Below are 17223 nucleotides of genomic sequence, written 5' to 3' on the forward strand. Positions count from 1 at the left end.
GATACTAATCAACAGATTAAAAGAGGAGATACAAAGTATAAAAATCACAATATTTTTGTTAGTAATCTTTAAAAACATATAGAACAAATATAAAAGGCACAACTGTCTCGACAAGAGAGCCACCACTAAATAACAAGGAACTTCATGATTGTAAACAGTATATATACTGTATGTATATATATATATATATTGCATGTTAACTCATGTATGTATATATGGTATGAGACATTCATATATTGTGGTGTGTATCGCACAGACAGAGGTCTGTTGCGATCTGAATCCAGGGCAGGTTGCTGTATTTCTAGTAACAGGCTGTGTTTAGGGTTAACCAGAAGTGACAAGTGGGACTGGCTAACCACACACTTCCCTAAGAGTGTGCTCCTGGAAAGACAGGAAGATATTTTGCTTCTTGTGTGCAGCACCCGTGTGTAAGACTGGAGCGGTCGAGTGCTCCTGTGGAGTCCAGGAAGCACTGATGGCCCGGGCTGACAGGACCTATATGAAGCCAGCCTGGGAAACCTGAGGACCTCATAAGCAGGTAACCCTGAGCCTGGGGAACTGTGTGTGTTTGGCTCCAGACCGAGCCTGAATCCTAGACAAATAACCAGGCCTGTGTGACCACAGGTCTGACGGCTCTAAAGGCTGTTTTTCTTTGTGTTTGTGCTGCTGGGGTTATGGAGCAATAAACCCAGGTGAATGTTTAAAAAATACAGTCCTCCTGCATGTTATATCGCTGCCAAGCGAGTACACCCCAACCTGCTAGTGATTGTGGTGTCACAATATATACATACAGTATATATATATACTGTGTGTATATATATATATATATATGCCCCCTACATGTATTCTACGTGAATATGTCCCCTCTGATTACACAGCGTTGCAAAGATGAGTGGGCCAAAATTCCTCCAGAGCGTGATAAAATATTCATTACCAGTTATCACAAAAGCTTGATTGCAGTTGTTGCTTCTAAAGGTGGCCCAACCAGGTATTCACAAGGAGCCCCTTAATAATAAAGACAATCATTTAAAAACTGCATTTTGTGTTTACTTGTGTTAGCTTTGTCTAATATTTACATTTGTTTGGTGATCTGAAACACTTAAGAGTGAAATACATGCCAAAGAATAGGAAATCAGGAAAGGGGCAAACACTTTTTCACACCACTGTATGTATGTAACAGACTGTAGACTTGTGTGTTATAAATATTCTTTATTGATAGACGGTTTTGTCTATTAATTGTTAATAGTCAAAGCTGACATTAATAATTAATATTGAAATCCAATAGAGGTGTAGGAGTTCCCTCTTTAATAATTAATATTTTCAGAGGGAAACTTCACCCCTATTTCACTAAACCTATATGCAAGCCCAACCCTGACTGGCATGAACCATGGTATGCAACGAGTACAAATTGTGTGGAATCTATATTTGTATAAAAAGTGGATTATATTATTCTTCATATTCACATTTTGTCTCTGAATTTCTTTTTCCAGACGATCGCAGGTATGACTATTTATCCAAAGTTGTACATGTGGCCACCCCGAAAAACCCAAGAAATGCTTTTATGTAGACTGAGTAAATCACACCTCTGCCGATCTCTTGGATTTGCCATCACTAATTCATAAACACAACCCTTGTTCATATGCCCTGTTACAAAGTTTTGTCCCCCAGCAAATATTCCCTTTAACCAACTGGGCGTATACCACAGAATGTCTCCGTGGGGGGCTGTGTTTTGTTTGAGGCCAGTGAGGAAAAACAAATGCTCACAGATAAGTTCTGGGTTTTACGCGCAAGTTGGTTGAAGTGAAAATTTGCACCGTCGCTTACATGGGGCATAACGTTGGAGCAGAAGAGTAAAGAAGAATAAGGAAAATTGTTCCAGAATCAGTGGTGCACCAATGGAGGAGGTACTACACTTAACTAAAAAAAAATTCTACTGAAAAGCCATCTTTAAGTCATTCTTGTATTACATTGATGGCACTTGATCCTAATGACCATCCTATAATGTTATATTCCGTCTGCAGTGGCCTTCTGGTGTTGTCTCTGATGAGGAACCCTGATGAGTGACTTAACCACTTGTAAGCCACTTTTACCAAAGAAAAAAACATGTAACAGAAGAAGCTTTTGGACTTTCCTTCAGAAGTTGAGCGTTTTGTATCTGTTTTTTTTGCCATTGCATTGGACTCTTAGTGAATGATCTCAAAGGCTCTGAACCAAAATTCAGGTTGATGTACTGAAATTTTGAAGACCACGGATGAGTCTCCTAGATTTCCAAAGAGCTAAAAGGAGTTCTTCTAAACTTCAACAACATTTACTGAAACTCATACAGAAAAGTCTTTACCACGGAAAGATTGTAGACTTGTGTGTTATAAATATTCTTTATTGATACACGGTTTTGTCTCAGATAGTGTATTGTTGAATTTCATAATAGGTTGTGTTATGTATATAGAAGTGAACTTTATTGTGTAACAAATGGGTGACAGGATTCTACGAGATCTGTTGAAACCTTAGCTCTTCAGCTCTTCTGTCTTCTCAATGTGTTTTCATCAAGCATAATAGACCTGATGAAAGAACCTGAGTGCTGATCAAAGCACATGCTTAAAAATGGAAACTGGATTGTTGCCCTTGGATAGCAAGGTAAGTAGTGGCAGTGTACATCATCTATTTATTCCTTTTTTAATGAACATTTTAATTTGCTTTGCTTTAATATTTATAGAAGGCAACAGAGAAGATATGAATGTTTTAAACTAGATATTCTAAATTAAAGAACTAAGATAATAATCATCTAATAGCCAATAGATTGCAGTTAGTTATTTGCACAGCAGGGAATGAAGGAAATGCATTCATTGTGCTGCGACGGCACTCTATATTTTTAACTGTATCAGATTATTATGTAACATAATGTTGTCATTAGATCTTCTAAATCCAGTGCCAAAGTTACCTTATCTTAATGTTCACTTAATATATATTTGTTATGTTTGACAAATAGGTCCAGGACTGGAAAACACATACATAGATTGGTTGGTTCGGTTTATTTTTGGGGTGTAACAGGACATCAGAATATGGCTGATAAATCTTGCTCTCTCTCGCTTCATTTTCTAGATTACATTTTGCCTAAACAATAAGGCTGTCTTGCCAAATTAACTCCATGATTCTGGTTTGAGGGCATTACCACATTTGACCCTCAAATTGCAGGTTTACACTTGTTCTAACAAGTTGTCCAAACTGTATCCTGCTGAGGATTATCTCCTGTTCCACGTCATGTCTCCATGCATGCATTAATCCAATGTTCAATTCCTAATCTGAACAGCACCAAACTTGATGCAACAGCAATTCTTAACTCCTTCACTGCTGTAATCATTGTTCGGAGACTGGACAGTACCAGAATATTTTTAGCTGTTGATCTTTATATTGAAGTATGCTTTGATAAGCTGGGAAACATTTTTATTCGAGTTAAAGATACAGCCCAGTCTAATCAAATACATTGTCGTCTTATACATTGTGTGTCCCTAAACATTAGCTGAATGTCAGTTGAACGTGCTGATTTTGGTAAGATTGGCTGACCATTTAATACGGAGGGTGAAATAAATATTGTACACGTCACAAATTTTCTAAGAAAATATATTTCTAAAGGTGCACTTGACATGAAATTCTCAACAGATGTCGATAACAACCCCTCCAACCCACACAGAGATAGAAATCAAATCATAGATGTCCATAAATTAAGGTATATGTAATATAATAATGAGAAATGACACAGGGAAAAAGTATTGAACATTCTTACTGAAATCTATTTAATACTTCATACAAAAGCCTTTGTGTTATGAATGGGTCACCGAGGAGGATAGCAAGACCCAGCTAAGCCACAGAAAACCAGAGAGGTTGGTAACTAAGCGGATTGCAGACCCCTGATCCTATCCACACAAATAGCAGTAGCCGTGGAGTGTACCTATGATGCCCTAGATGCCTCGGCACAGCCGGAGAGCTAACTCAGAATAAAGCAAGAAAGGTGAAATCTAAACTGCCCCGGAGCAGACCCCAAAGGAATAGATAGCCCCCAAACATATATTGTCGGTGAGACAAGATGAAAACATAAATGCAGGCAGAAAAATATACTAAGCAAATGATGGGGCCCAAACTGACTAGACAGGACAGGAAAGGAAAGACAATGTCTGCAATCACGCAAAAAAACCCTGAAAAAACCAGCACGTCTGATGCACAAAAAAACACTGAAGTCACACGACTTCACCCCCACTATATCAGCACTCTGGTATATACTGAAAGCAAAGCAAAAAGAGACCAATATAACAGGGGACAAAACAAACTGACACAAGCAGTAACATATGGGTGGTGATCCAGCATAGCCCCAGCAGGAGCAAGCTGACCCACACAAAGCAGAGAAAGACAAAACCAGATCAAATGCAAAAAGATTAGCAAATGAAACACTTAGCTGAACCATGCAGGAAAAGAGCAGGAGACATCAGACCTTAGAAGGCACAGGAAGAAAATCACCAGCAGGGATTGAAGGAAGTCAGCTGTCTTAAATACACCAGTCAGAAATCCCAGATCTCCAATCATCATCATCATTATCAGGTGGCAAGCCTCTGTCAATCTGACCAGCTCCACTACCTCCAGTAACCACCAGAGGGAGCCCAGAAAGAGAACTTGCAACACCTCTGTCAATCTGACCTGCTCCACTACCCTCAGTAACCACCAGAGGGAGACCAGAAAGAGAATTCACAACACCTTTGCTGTTGATGACAGCTTCAAGACGCCTCTTGTATGGATAAAATAGTTGCAGGCATTGCTCAGGTGTGATCACTCATTTTTCCACACAAACACTCTTCAAATTCTGAAAGTTCTCCTTCTATGAACTCTGAGCTTTAGTTCCTTGTATAAATTTTCTATTGGATTCAGGTCAGGTGATTGGCTGGGCCATTCTTGCAGCTTTATTTTCTTTCTCTGAAACCAATTGAGAATTTTCTTGGCTGTGTGTTTGGAATCACTGTATTGCTGAAATTTCTTCCCTTGTTTCATTTTCATCATCCTGGTAGATGACAGCAATTTTTTTTCAAGAATGTCTGTCTCGGTACATTTGTCCTTTCATCCTTCCTTCATTTATATGAAGTTTGCTAGTGCCATATGCTAAAAAATAGCCAAAAATCATGGTGTTTCCATCAGCAAACTTCACTGTTAATATGGTGTCTTTGGGTGATATACAGTGCCTTTTGATCTACAAACTTTGTCTTTGTGTATTATGGTATTGAAAGAGTTCAATTTGAGTCTCAACTGACCCGACAATATCTTCCCCAGTATTTCACAGGTTTGTCTAAATGTTGTCGAGCAAACTTTAAATGCACTTGAACATGCTTATATGCTTTTTGTTCAGCAATTCAGTAGTGCGTCATGAACGTGCATACAGGCCATGGAGGTTGAGTGCATTACTTAATGTTTTCTTTGAAACAATTGTATCTGTTCATTCTAGGTCTTTCTCTAGATTTCCGCAGGTGGTCTTTGGCTCTTGGATAACTCTTCTGATTATTTTTAATCTTCTGCCTGAAATTTTGCGGGGAGCACCTTTTTGGGGCTGGTTTATGGTGAAATGATGATTTTTCCATATCCGGATTATGACCCCAACAGTGCTCACTTGAACCTTCAGTGGTTTAAAAACTCTTCTGTAACCAATGCCATTGAAATGTTTTGCAACAATAAGGTTGCAAAGGTCTTGAAACAGCTCACTGGTTTTACCCATCATGAAATGTTTCTTGTGTGGCACCTTTTTATAGGACATGAGCTGAACCAGCTGATATTGTTTTTCACTAACTGTCAGGATTGCTTTCTAATTACTTATAGATTTCAGCTGGTGTCATGAATTTCTATGGCTTTTTGCACCTCTCTTTCTTCATGTGTTCAATATTTTTTCACTGTGTCATTTTTCATTATTACACATAACTTAATTTATGGACATCTATAGTTTGCTTTCTTTGCTATGTGAATTGGATTGGTTGTTACCAACATTTTGTGAGAATGAAATGTCAATAGCACTTTTAGAAATATATTTACTTATAAATTGGTTATGTTTTCAATACTTATTTCACCCGCTGTATGTATGGTGGTGTCCCAGTTCCCCCCTAGACATTTTGTAGAAAGAAGTGTTGAGCATAGGAGAAAAACTGCCACCAGAGGTCTTTGGCAGCAATTTTCTCCCCTCTCTTTATTGAGAACAAAATAATGCTGTTTATAGGGAGGATCAGGAAGAGTCCTGCATTGAGCAGGGGTTTGGACAAGATAACCCTTGAGGTCCCTTCCAACTCTTCCAACATTCTGTGATTCTATGAATACCCATTATCTGATGTTAAGAAAACAGTTATCTGTGTATGGCCAGCCCTAGTTTTTGCAACATACACAGTTTACCAGTATGTGGAATGGGAGCGACTTAAGGAGTTATTCAGGATTTACTCACTCTGACTTATGGCTTATTCAGTTGTCAGTAATTTTTCTAGCATGCAAAAACAGTCAGATTTTCATCAGAGTTTTGGTCAGATTTTCATCTAGGTTTGGTCAGTGTGTCAGTTGTTACCATAATAGTTTCATCAACTTTTGGCCACATTCACACGATCAGTATTTGGTCAGTATTTTACATCAGTATTTGTAGGTCAAAACCAGGAGTGGGTGAAAAATACAGAAGTGATGTACAGGCAGGGCCGGTTTTAGGCAAAGTGGGTCCCTAGGCAAAGTTTAAAATGGGGCCCCAAATGCTAACATTACACATCACAGAAGCATTTCGATTGTATTTACATGCGCTTTCAGGCCGCTAAACGAGTGCGATCAACAAAATTGAAGAAGACGTTCAACACTTGTTTCCCAGCCTCTTTCCACAATTTGAGAAAGAATGATGGGAACAGAACGATCACTAATGGATCACTAAGGGTGTGTACATACGTTGCGGTTTTTGCTGTGAACACCATAAAAAAAACGAGGCAACAAACAATGCTTTATCATCATACCACCGGGCAAAAAGTGGAATAACACGTGATTAAAAAGATGGATATAAATAAACATGGTACCGCTGAAAACGTCATCTTGACCCGCAAAAGATGAGCTGCCATACAGTGTCATCAGCAAAAAAATAAAAAAAGTTATAGCTCTCAGAATAAAGTGATGCAAAAATAATTATTTTTTATCTAATATATAAAGCTCAATGTGTGTGTATGTTTGTATGTATGTATGTATGTATGTATGTGTGTATGTCCGGGATTGGCATCTGTACCGTTGCAGCTACAGCCACAAAATTTTGCACAGTCACACGTCTGGACCCCGAGAGCGTCATAGGCTATGTTGTGAGGCGAAATTTTAACCCCGCGCGTTCCAATTCACCAAACAATTTTGCCTCTAGGTACATAATGGGGAAAAAGTGTATGCATGTATGTGTGTATGTCCGGGATTGGCATCTGCACCGTCATAGCTACAGCCACAAAATTTTGCACAGTCACACGTCTGGACCCCGAGAGCATCATAGGCTATGTTGTGAGGCGAAATTTTAACCCCGCGCGTTCCAATTCACCAAACAATTTTGCCCCTATTTACATAATTGGGAAAAAGTGAAAGGAAAAGTGTTGGAGGCAAATTGACAGCTGCCAGATGTGAACAAGAGGGACTTAAAGAATGAGAGCGATGGTGCCAAAGAGTATATACCGTACAGTTGCTAAGGTGGGGCCCTGACATGGGATACTCACCACACACAGGGATATGAACACACACAAAATGTGCCACACACTACCACATGCTTCAACACATATACCACGCTCAGCACACATTTCACCACACATACACCAACCTCGCCATATAAAAGTCGAAACACAAAAGTCACCATTCAAAACTCGCCATGCTGTCCCAGAGCTGTTTAAAAGATGAAGAATGAGCTGTGATTGGTTGCTGTCAGCAACAGTTTTCTTTGTAGACAGTTGTGATAACTGAGGCCTATTATTCTTATCATTTCTATGGTGTCATCGTTCTTCTGTAAAGCTGGAAATAACACAATTTATTACCGTGTCAACACAGACCACCCTCTGACACAGACTGCAGGGGGAGCCCAGTATCACACAGGATAGGATTAGATACACGGCTCAGCAGTCAGTATCACACAGGATAGGAATAGATACACGGCTCAGCAGTCAGTATCACACAGGAGAGGATTAGACACATGGCTCAGCAGGCAGTATCACACAGGATAGGATTAGATACACAGCTCAGCAGTCAGTATCACACAGCTTAGGATTAGATACACAGCTCAGCAGTCAGTATCACACAGGATAGGAATAGATACACGGCTCAGCAGTCAGTAGTACACAGCATAGGATTAGATACACAGCTCAGCAGTCAGTATCACACAGGATAGGATTACATACACAACTCAACACACAGTATAACACAGAATAATATTAGATACACGGCTCAGCAGACAGTATCACACAGAATAGGATTAGATACACGGCTCAGCAGTCAGTATCACACAGGATAGGATTAGATACATGGCTGAGCAGTCAGTAACACACATGATAGGATTAGGTACACGGCTCAGCAGTCAGTATCACACAGAATAGGATTAGATACACGGCTCAGCAGACGGTATCACACAGGATAGGATTGGATACACTGCTCAGCAGTCAGTATCACAGGAAAGGATTAGATACACGGCTGAGCAGTCAGTAACACACGATAGGATTAGATACACAGCTCAGAAGAAAGTATCACACAGGAGAGGATTAGTTACATAGCTCAGCAGACATTATCACACAGGATAGGGTTAGATACACAGCTCAGAAACAGGATGTGTCAAAGGAGAGGACATTTTCATTCCAAGAATTCCACTCATTCCATCTGATTTGTTTTTTGATTTTAAACGTCTCCAGTTTCCATTTCAACTGCTATTTGCAATGTCTATTAACAATGCTCAGGGACAGTCCTTGAAAGTAGTAGGGATCGATTTAAGTAGTAGGGATCGATTTGCAATCTCCATGCTTTTCTCATGGTCAACTTTACGTGTTCTGTTCAAGAGTTGAAACTGCCCAAAATCTGTTCATCTTTGCACCGAAAGGAAAAACCAAACATGTTGTTTATCAAAAGGATCTTGAATGAGTTGAAAATAAAATACTATCAATACTTGGGTAATTGTTTAGTTAATTTGTGTTGCAAATCTGTAGTGTTGAATATATGATGTGAAATGTTTTTATGTGCAATATAATCATTATAATTTGTTATAACTAACCACAGTTGGGTACTATACCCAGGCAACACCGGGCTCTTCAGCTAGTATAAAATAGTTTTTATTGTATAAAAGCGACAAAACGTAAAAAAAAGATATAAATGAGATATCGTTGTAATCGTACTAACCCGAAGAATACAACTGCTTTATCAATTTTACCACACGTGGAACAGTATAAACGCCCCACCCAAAAGAAATTCATGAAGTGCTGTTTTTTGCCCATTCTGCCTCCTAAAAATCATATTAAAAAGCGATGAAAAAATGTCATGTGCCTGAAAATGGTACCAATGAAAACATAAACTCGTCTCTCAAAAAACAAGACCTCACATGACTCTGTGGGCCAAAATATGGAAAAATTATAAATGTGGTGATGCAAAAACAATTTTTTGCAATAAAAAGTGTCTTTTAGCATGTGACAGCTACCAAACATAAAAAAACGCTATAAATAGCAAATCAAACCCCCTTTATTACCCCCTTAATAATAATAAAAAATAATAAAATAAAAATAGTGTTTTTATTTCCATTTTCCCATTAGGGTTAGGGTTAGGGCTAGGGTTAGGGTTGAGGCTATAGTTATGGTCAGGGTTGGGGATAAAGTTAGGGTTAGGGTTGGGGCTAAAGTTAGGGTTAGGGCTAGTATTAGGGTTGGGGCTATAGTTAAAGTTAGGGTTGGGGCTAAAGTTAGGGTTAGGGTTGGGGCTAAAGTTAGAGTTACGGTTAGGACTAAAGTTAGGGTAAGGGTTAGGGTTGGGGCTAAAGTTAGGGTTAGGGTTTGGATTAGGGTTGGGATTAGGGTTAGGTTTGGGATTAGGGTTAGGGGTGTGTTAGAGTTAGGTTTGTGGTTAGGGTTATGGTTAGGGCTGAGATAAAGGTTAGGGGTGTGTTGGAGTTAGGGCTGGAGTTAGAATTGGGGGTTTCCACTGTTTAGGCACATCAGGGGCTCTCCAAACGTGACATGGCGTCCGATCTCAATTCCAGCCAATTCTGCATTGAAAAAGTCAAATGATGCTCCTTCCCTTCCGAGCTCTGCTGTGCGCCCAAACAGTGATTTACCCCCACGTATAGGGTATCGGCATACTCAGGACAAATTGGACAACAACTTTTGGGGTCCAATTTCTCCTGTTACCCTTGGTAAAATAAAAAAAATTGGATCTGAAGTACATTTTTTGTGAAAAAAAGTTAAATGTTAATTTTTTTTTTAAACATTCCAAAAATTCCTGTGAAGCACCTGAAGGGTTAATAAACTTCTTGAATGCGGTTTTGAGCGCCTTAAGGGGTGCAGTTTTTAGAATGTTGTCACTTTTGGGTATTTTCTATCACATAGATCCCTCAAAGTGACTTCAAATGTGATGTGGTCTCTAAAAAAATGGTGTTGTAAAAATGAGAAATCGCTGGTCAACTTTTAACCCTTATAACTTCCTAACAAAAAAAAATTTGGTTCCAAAATTGTGCTGATGTAAAGTAAACATGTGGGAAATGTTACTTATTTAGTATTTTGTGAGACATATCTCTGTAATTGAAGGGCATGAAAATTCAAAGTTGGAAAATTGCAAAATTTTTGCAAAATTTCCGTTTTTTTCACAAAAAAACGCAAGTCATATTATAGAAATGTTACCACTAACATGAAGTAAAATATGTCATGAAAAAACAGTGTCGGAATCACCGGGATCCATGGAAGCATTCCAGAGTTATTACTTCATAAAGAGACAGATGGTCAGAATTGTAAAAATTAACATGCAAACCACCCTTGGGGGTAAAGGGGTTAATAAAGTAAAATCGCTGCATGCCTAGTTTGATCCAATATTTGGATCAAACTCAGCTGTGAAAGTCAATGAGTCCATGGAAACCATTAGACTGCACTCAGTCCGATTTCCGTGGAATGACAGAATGGGGAAGATGGAGAAATTTATTTTCCTATCTTCTCGGCATCTGAGAGAATCGGATCACACTGTGCCCATACTCTGATCAATCTCAGGTCAGAGTTTGATTACAGTTTGAACAAATTGTGATTTGCATAATTGACCTGATTCCCTAGGATAAGAGAATCTGCAGTTGTCTGCGCCTTCCCTAAAGGTGCTGTCACACTTAGCGATGTACCAGCGATCCCGACCAGCGATATGACGCGGTCAGGATCGCTGGTACATCGCTAAGTGGTCGCTAGTGAGCTGCCACACAGGCAGATCTCACTAGCGACATCGCTGGGGACGGGGATCGCTACTTACCTGTCACACCAGGCGATCCTGCGTCCTCCCGCCCGGCTCCACGCGTCGCTCGTCTCTCCACAGGAAGCGCCGCAGGAAGCTGACGGCGAGAAACAGTCCTGGACGTTCTCGCGCAATCAGCGATAACCAGCGGGGGGAGCCGGTCGTAGGTAAGTATCAGACACAGCGATATCGCTAGCAATATCGCTATAACGTCACTAGATATAGCGATATTGCTAGCGATATCTCTTAGTGTGACAGGCCCTTTACAGACAGTAATTAAAACTAATCAATCACACTGATTAACAGTTTTTTTTACCAGCAGCTATTTTAACCCCTTCATGACCCAGCCTATTTTGACCCTAATGACCCTATCTCCCCCGCCAGTTGGTGTAGGGGGTGTTGGGTCTCGGTGTCCAGCCATGTCCGATGCTATTACAGCATTGGCCATGGCTGGATTGTAATATTTCACCAAATTTCATTGGTGAAATATTACAAATCGCTCTGATTGGCTGTTTCATTTTTAATAGCCAATCAGAGCGATCGTAGGCACGTGGGGGCTAAGCCACGCCCCCTGGGGTTAACTCTAAAGGGTCCTGTGTGTGCGGGTCGGGTGACCTTTCAGTGACCCCGGTCACCCAACCCGCAGGGGGGCAATCAATTCATGAAGCCACATAGGCATCATGGGTCAAATTGGCACGACTTTTCATGATGCCTACGTGGCGTCAAAGGTCGGGAAGGGGTTAAACCAAAAAATTTACTTTTCAGAACAAGCGGTCCTGTGTATGTAAATGAGGAATATCGTTATCTTTGGCTATTATTTGACTTGTATCCTGCATTTTCATTATTTTTCATTTCTGCGTGCTATAGCTCTTACAGAAGACCTTTCACCAGTTTGAGCATGTGAAACCGGAATTATAATGGAATAGTGGCTGCAGAGCTGAATAAACATAGTTTTTATTTCCTAATTTCTCCTCCCCATTTTGGAGATAATAGCTTGTAAGGTTTAGGATATAATTTATAATAAACCCAACTGAGCATTACCAGAAATTTTCCTCTGAAGCACGTGTGGCGCCCCTAAGGCTCAGTCGCCACAGAAGTACTGCACCTTCTCCTAAGGTGTAGTGCCCCACCAGTCTAGGTAAGTTGGGAACTCCTTTCCACACTCCAACACCTGCATCCCACACACAGGATCGTTCAGTAGGTCAGCCTAGCAGCTTCAGGCTGGGGGTAGCAGAGCACCCTTCCTGGAACCCTGCTTCGTAACACGAGATGTGCTGAGAGGTGGGTGGAGTTAGTATAAAAGAAGGGGAAAGTAGAGAATAGTAGGTCAGTCTGACAGAAGTTCAGTCTGGGGTGAGTCCCAGAGAAGTTCAGTTCTGAAGTTCAGTTTTGAGTTCAGTTTAGAAAGAGAGTGCTGCAGCTGACTCAGTGATCTGAGCCAGCTGGCACGGGAAAGAGAAGAGAAAGAGAAGGACGTAGACCTGCAACCTCAGCTTCCATAAGAGAGAGAAGGAACAGCGTGGAACGAAGGAGTCGGAGAACAGAGAGGAGTTGTGGGTTGAGAGAGTACCCTGCCTATAGGTTCTCAGCGCAAGGCCGGGGCCCGGTCCCCGAGGTTGTATGGACACTTATGGTTCTGCAGCAGACACCGGTGGAGTAGTTGGCTGTAAATGCACTACTCTCATCAAAGACTTGGGACACAACAGCAACTGGATAGAGAGCCAGGACTTCTGAGAGGGAGTCCCCGATAGAGGCTACAGCTGTCTGTCATACAAGTAAGGTTCTAGGAACATCTGACAGGAGGAATTCCAGAGAACTACGGTACTGGAGTTCTTCACACTAAAAGGCGCAATAGAGGAGTCGCTCAGGAAAGGCACATGTTGGCGGAGTGTTGGAGAGGAGAACCCCGACTTGCCCGGGAGGTTGATTGAGTCTCTACCCCGGAGGACATGGCACGGAGGAAGGCACCAGTGGCTACCATGAACTGTGAGTAAAGCTTTGAAACTGCAAGCCCTGGTGTCCTCCATTCATTCGCTGTTAACACCTTCAGCACCGCTACATCTGGGTACCAGCATCTATACCATTCTGCGCCTCTCCTCATCCATTGCACCTACACTGCCCTGGGACTACAGCGCCACCTGTGGGGAGCTATACCATCTTTGCTGCACCACACCATCAGTCCCAGCGGATCTGCATGCAGCGTTGGCTTACCATCTCCCTTGCCAAACATCACGGGTGGCGTCACGAACTATTCAAATAAACTTTAACACCATTAACTTCATCGCCATGGATTTTGGGTGCCCAGGGCCACGGACTGGGTCACTTCTGCTGTGACACCTTCCCCCCCTGACACCGGCCCAGTACCAAGTACCCCGCTGCCCTCGGTGTGAGGGCGACCCAATTTTGGCATCACAAACAGGATGACGAGACCCGATACCATCGGGTTCTGTGCGCCTGAAATTTGTGAGACTTTGTGCTTTTGAAAATGTGCAGAAGACCAGATTTAATAGACTGTAAAATGGACATTAGAAATGGCCGCTGGCACAGAGAAGGGCATGAAGAGATGGGAGGTCCTAAGAAAAGACCGTGAAGAGTATTGGGCCTTCCCTGCCTGAATTACTATGTGACAGATACATGGCCCACCCCCCCGAGGGGTTCGCATACTGGCTTGGTATGGAGGCACTGGAAGAAGACGCTACCCTCGGAAGGAGGGGCAGAAGAAGCCAGTGGCGGGAAAGGGGCCAAGGCAGGAAGAAGAACGCCAGAACGCCATTTTGGAGAGTGAGGGAAGGAGGCCTGCTGAGCGCGGGGAAACGGATCTCCCTGGCGCCATGGCTGACGGCTCCAACCCGAACTCCGGAATGAACTGCCAGCAATTAGAAGCTGAAATAGCTGAATTTTCTGCCAGTCTGCAGCTGAGGAAGGATGCCTTAGAGAAGCTGAGACAGCAGCGTGCCCCGGCGGGGCCTATGCCAGCGGTACCCTCTCCATCGGTACCTGCTGCTATCACACCGGACTGTCCCCTGGCAGTGCTGATCTACACGTCTACCCTGACTGTGCGGCTAGGTGCCGCCTGCCCAAAGGAGTTACTGGAGGACCCGGGAGTGGAAGCGGAGCTCCCGCCCGGACCTGACACGGCTGCGCAGGTCCCCGCAGAGACCCCTGCGGAGTCTGAGCCACCATCCGTTCCATCGCCACCTGGACCGGAGCAGAGGCCGCACCACCAGGAGGCCCCAGGTATGTCGGATGTTCCTCCACCTGGGAAGGCCCTGGGGTGTACCGCAGTTGCAGCGGCTGGCCAGGTCATCCTGGATCTGGTCTGGGACCGCGATGCTGGTGCCGTGGGTGAGAGCAGGTCCCGGGAAGAGCAGGAGAAAGAAGAGAGTTGGGCAGGATGTCGGGACACCATTCGACAGCTGGCAGCGGAATATCGGGAGAGGGAGCAGAGAAAGAAGACTGTGCTGGGCCCGGATCTGGCCCGGAAGGAGAGGGCCCGTGCTGGGTATCATGGTCCCCGGGATGCAGCTGGTTGGGGCAGGTGCTGAATGTAAACCGAGAGAAGGGGTTCGGATTTATTGCAGACCCCAAAAGAATCAGCGACCTGTTCTTTAACTGGCGAGTCGTGGAGCCCCATCTGAGGAAGGGTCATCCTGATAGAGACCTGCAGCCTGGGGAGTATGTGACCTTCACCCGGCATGAGGGACTCCGGGGGGTGGTACGCCCTGAATATCCGCCGTATTCCGGAGGAGTTTATCGAAAGGTACAAGCCAAAGAGACCTGTTGCTGCCCTTCCATCCACCGGTACCACTCACACTGCTCAGGTACCTGCTTCCAAGGACCAAGCTGCTCTTGCATCACCTCCAGTTTGGCAGCCCAAACCAAAGATCCCTGGCTTGACACCGTGGGAAGAGGAGTACTTACTGATTGCCAATGACTACTTGGAATCTGGTGGCCGTTAAAACACTTTTAAAAAAAAATCTTGTTACCCAGGAGGGTTTTGTTTGCACCAGTTGTGCTTTGTTGTTTTTGCTATCATGTTTTTTCCGGTAGCACTTTTGCTGCCCTGCATTTGATTGGCAGCGTTTTTCTACATTTGGAACTGAGGAGATCATGAATGCTGTAGTATTTTAGATAGTATTTAAGATAGAATTGTTTGTAACGTTCAAGATGAGTACCTCCTATACTAGGAAGATTAGTATAAGAAAAGTTATTATGCATTACAAAATTTTTGTATGTTTCTTTGCTGTCTGCTTTGTTATCTTGCAGCCTGCGGATGTGCTGTGTTTAACGGGGGGGTATGTGGCGCCCCTGAGGCTCAGTCGCCACAGAGGTACTGCACCTTCTCCTAAGGTGTAGTGCCCCACCAGCCTAGGTAAGTTGGGAACCCCTTTCCACACTCCAACACCTGCATCCCACACACAGGATAGTTCAGTAGGTCCACCTAGCAGCTTCAGGCTGGGGATAGCAGAGCACCCTTCGTGGGACCCTGCTTCGTAACACAAGATGTGCTGGGAGGTGGGTGGAGTTAGTATAAAAGAAGGGGAAAGTAGAGAATAGTAGGTCAGTCTGACAGAAGGTCAGTCTGGGGTGAGTCCCAGAGAAGTTCAGTTCTGAAGTTCAGTTTTGAGTTCAGTTTAGAAAGAGAGTGCTGCAGCTGCCTCACTGATCTGAGCCAGCTGGCATGGGAAAGAGAAGAGAAAGAGAAGGACGTAGACCTGCAACGTCAGCTTCCTTAAGAGAGAGAAGGAACAGCGCGGAAGGAAGGAGTCGGAGAACAGAGAGAAGTTGTGGGTTGAGAGAGTACCCTGCCTATAGGTTCTCAGCGCAAGGCCGGGGCCCAGTCCCCGAGGTTGTATGGACACTTATGGTTCTGCAGCAGACACCGGTGGAGTAGTTGGCTGTAAAAGCACTACTCTCATCAAAGACTTGGGACACAACAGCAACTGGATAGAGAGCCAGGACTTCTGAGAGGGAGTCCCCGATAGAGGCTACAGCTGTCTGTCATACAAGTAAGGTTCTAGGAACATCTGACAGGAGGAATTCCAGAGAACTATGGTACTGGAGTTCTTCACACTAAAAGGCGCAATAGAGGAGTCGTTCAGGAAAGGCACATGTTGGCAGAGTGTTGGAGATGAGAACCCCGACTTGCCCGGGAGGTTGATTGAGTCTCTACTCTGGAGGACACGGCACGGAGGCAGGCACCAGTGGCTACCACGAACTGTGAGTAAAGCTTTGAAACTGCAAGCCCTGGTGTCCTCCATTCATTCGCCGTTAACACCTTCAGCACCGCTACATCTGGGTACCAGCATCTATACCATTCTGTGCCTCTCCTCATCCATTGCACCTACACTGCACTGGGACTACAGCTCCACCTGTGGGGAGCTGTACCATCTTTGCTGCACCACACCATCAATCCCAGCGGATCTGCATGCAGCGTTGACTTACCATCTCCCTTGCCAAACACCACGGGTGGCGTCACAAACTATTCAAATAAACTTTAACACCATTAACATCACCGCCATAGATATTGGGCACCCAGGGCCAAGTACCGGGTCACTTCTGCTGTGACACCTTCCCCCCCTGACACCGGCCCAGTACCGAGTACCCCGCTGCCCTGTATGTGAGGGCGACCCACATGTATTTCTTCTGAAGCATGATATTTATCAATCATAAGAAGGCAGCAACATATAAGGAAAAAAGAACAAGCCCCCACAACAGCCTACAGGAAGCTTTCTCCGGTGTGAAATATGTCAGGAC

The 17223-nt window shown here is 43.5% G+C and overlaps 1 protein-coding gene and 1 long non-coding RNA gene across 3 annotated transcripts in view; one reads left to right on the forward strand and one right to left on the reverse strand.

Moving 5' to 3' along the window:
- LOC141099122 (uncharacterized) overlaps window positions 1-2390 on the forward strand; it is a 117808-nt gene extending 115418 nt beyond the window's left edge. Inside the window, exon 3 of the long non-coding RNA XR_012234417.1 lies at window positions 1491-2390. This is a non-coding gene — a long non-coding RNA (uncharacterized lncRNA). The remainder of the gene's footprint in view (window positions 1-1490) is intronic.
- Window positions 1-17223, reverse strand: part of SLC26A9 (solute carrier family 26 member 9) — a 147596-nt gene that overhangs the window by 101974 nt on the left and 28399 nt on the right. The window lies entirely within an intron of this gene.

This window comes from Dendrobates tinctorius, unplaced genomic scaffold (assembly GCF_039654945.1).
Source record: "Dendrobates tinctorius isolate UK_male_01 unplaced genomic scaffold, ASM3965494v1 ptg000098l, whole genome shotgun sequence".
Lineage (NCBI taxonomy): Eukaryota > Metazoa > Chordata > Amphibia > Anura > Dendrobatidae > Dendrobates > Dendrobates tinctorius.